A 2,517-nucleotide genomic window follows, 5' to 3' on the forward strand; every position below is an offset into this window, starting at 1 on the left:
GTCTGAATAGTCATAACGAGTCTAATTAATGGTGCTGGTATGATCCACTTCTCTGTCTGAATAGTCATAACGAGTCTAATTAATGGTGCTGGTATGATCCACTTCTCTGTGTCTGAATAGTCATAACGAGTCTTATTAATGGTGCTGGTATGATCCACTTCTCTGTGTCTGAATAGTCATAACGAGTCTTATTAATGGTGCTGGTATGAACCACTTCTCTGTGTCTGAATAGTCATAACGAGTCTTATTAATGGTGCTGGTATGAACCACTTCTCTGTGTCTGAATAGTCATAACGAGTCTAATTAATGGTACTGGTATGATCCACTTCTCTGTGTCTGAATAGTCATAACGAGTCTTATTAATGGTGCTGGTATGAACCACTTCTCTGCGTCTGAATAGTCATAACGAGTCTAATTAATGGTGACAGGCAAAGGTCTCCATATACAAACCACAACACTTCATATTAATGCCAATTTAGGCTTCATTAAATAAACCTCAACATTTTTGTCAATCCCGTGTTGGCTGTCATAACAGACAAGACACCATAAGGAACGTTGGCGGTGCGCAGTAGATCACCTGCTGGGTGTCGACGAACAGTGACGATTTAACACGGAAAATCGTGAGGAAATGAACAGAAAATAAACGGTCAACGTTCTGAGGTCAGAGGTTATTTGTAGCATTGGTCTGAGCGGTCTGTCTTGTCCTTAACAAAGCAGGGACACCATAGGAACTGAGTAGTAGGAACTCAACTTTTATTTTAAAAGACAAACAGACAGATAATACTACTAGCTACAGGAGTTAGGGAGGAAGAGATAGAATCCTACCTTCAAATAAAGAGAGAGAAAAGAGAGAGTTGCATAATTAGTTTTTTTATCAATCTTCAATACTTGGGTCCTCAGAGAAATCTCTTGTCCAGGGCTTTGTTCAAGATCACAAATGTTGTGCAACGTTACCCGAAAACAGCTTTTGTGACCTTATAGAACAACTAGCGCCAGGGTGAAGTTTCCCCTAGGTACAGATCCAGGATCAGCTTCCCCTCCCCCATTCCTAACCTTAACCATTAGTGGGGGAAATGCTAAGCTGACCCAGGATCAGCATTTAGGGGAAACTTCACCCCGGCTCCATGAGTCTGTTAATGCTGAACGTCACCACTGTTGAGAATACAGCTAGCTTGTAAACGTAGCCTACGTATGTAGCCACTTCTCAAAATGGCTGCCATACTGTCCTTATCGGCTGTGTGAATGTAGCCTCATACGACCATCCTGACCTCTGAGCTCTCATTTGGTCTCACTTCATTTCATCCGTGTAGCGAAACAGATTGTAAGCTTGTGATACCAGGATGGTCGTATGAGGCTAGGGTAAATGTATTCTCAGGATAAAAAGAGAGAAAAATAGGATATATTCAAAACGTGAAGAAAGTAAAAAGGTTTTAGCTCCCACATAAACATTCAGTCACCAGGAAACACTTTGCTTGTTTTTGTCTGTATTTCTTTCATTTTCGTATTTTTTCTGAATCCGAGAGAAAAAGAAATTCCATGTCTGCTTTATCAAACTCGGAGAAGGTTGTCTCGGATCGTTCGTTCATGTCAAACGACATCGATGGATCGGTTGCCTAGTAACGGAAGGCGAGCCAACAGAGCAGAGAAAACAAACAACCAAATGTACATTTTTAGAACTAAAAGGGTTTTTTTCAACAACAAAAACAAAGAAGAAAACTCATTCAATCCAATGATCAGTTTAACAACAGAAGTTAGTTACAATGACATCATCCCACAACGGCACCCTATTCCCTATATAGTGCACTACCAAAAGGTATAGTGCACTACCAAACGTAGTACACTATATAGGGAATAGGGTGCAATTTGGGAAGGAGATTGGATATTTGCATGGATCAGTCTGGTAACAGTCCTGCCAATATACACACACAAACACAACGTAGTAATAGTCACACACACTCATCTCTTCAGACAGAAAGCACTCAAACACACACAAACACACACACACATCGTGTATAGTATAGACTTCCAGACAAACCCCACCAGTCAGCCAGATCAACCCAGAGTAGTATGGTGTGTGGTGGGGACAGTCGACCGGTGTGTCCGTCAGTTTCTGGAGGAGATGGCATCATTTCCTCAAACCGGGGGTGGGAGAGGTGGTGGGGGGCAGGTGGGGAGAGGGAGAGGTGAGGCAGTGGGGAGAGGTGGTGGGGGCAGGTGGGGAGAGAGAGAGGTGAGGCAGTGGGGAGAGGTGGTGGGGGCAGGTGGGGAGAGAGAGAGGTGAGGCAGTGGGGAGAGGTGGTGGTGGGCAGGTGGGGAGAAAGAGAGGTGAGGCAGTGGGGAGAGGTGGTGGGGGGCAGGTGGGGAGAGGTGGGGAGAGGTGGTGGGGGGCAGGTGGGGAGAGGTGGGGAGAGGGCAGGTGGGGAGAGAGAGAGGTGAGGCAGTGGGGGAGAGATGTGTGTGCCCCTCCCTCTCAGGAGATGGTGGAGAACTCTTTGAGAGGGGGGTGTGTGGATGGGT

At 45.3% G+C, this 2,517-nt stretch overlaps 1 protein-coding gene across 1 annotated transcript in view; it reads right to left on the minus strand.

Moving 5' to 3' along the window:
• Positions 1 to 732: 732 nt before the first annotated feature.
• LOC106594351 (armadillo-like helical domain-containing protein 3) overlaps positions 733 to 2,517 on the minus strand; it is a 65,238-nt gene continuing 63,453 nt past the window's right edge. The window contains exon 26 of the mRNA XM_082966685.1: positions 733 to 2,517. This exon is cut by the window's right edge and continues 181 nt beyond it. The gene's annotated coding sequence lies outside the window, so the exon portion shown is untranslated.

The sequence above is a fragment of the Salmo salar genome, chromosome 02, assembly GCF_965601325.2.
Source record: "Salmo salar chromosome 02, fSalSal1, whole genome shotgun sequence".
Taxonomy (NCBI): Eukaryota; Metazoa; Chordata; class Actinopteri; order Salmoniformes; family Salmonidae; genus Salmo; species Salmo salar.